The sequence below is a fragment of the Natator depressus genome, chromosome 24, assembly GCF_965152275.1.
Source record: "Natator depressus isolate rNatDep1 chromosome 24, rNatDep2.hap1, whole genome shotgun sequence".
In the NCBI taxonomy this organism is placed as follows: domain Eukaryota; kingdom Metazoa; phylum Chordata; order Testudines; family Cheloniidae; genus Natator; species Natator depressus.
Window position 1 is genome coordinate 12,762,186 of NC_134257.1, and position 270 is coordinate 12,762,455.

Genomic DNA, 270 nt, shown 5'->3' on the forward strand with positions numbered 1-270 from the left:
ACAGGGAGCTATGGGGGCAGCAACTGCTATAGCCCAAGACAAGACAGCGCCTGTCTGGGACACATGGGCCCTTTGCTCTACCCGCCACCTGCCATCTCCAACCTGAGATTGGGGGCTGCCGTGCAGCGGGGGGGGGGGGGGGGGGGGGCGGCGGTGGTGGCTAGTGGGAGCTTTCCAGGCAGCACAGGTCCCCAGGCTGCAGGAACAGACACCTGCACTCCCCCCAGAGGCATGGGGCTGGGGAAGGGATTGGCAGGATGTTAGCCTGCT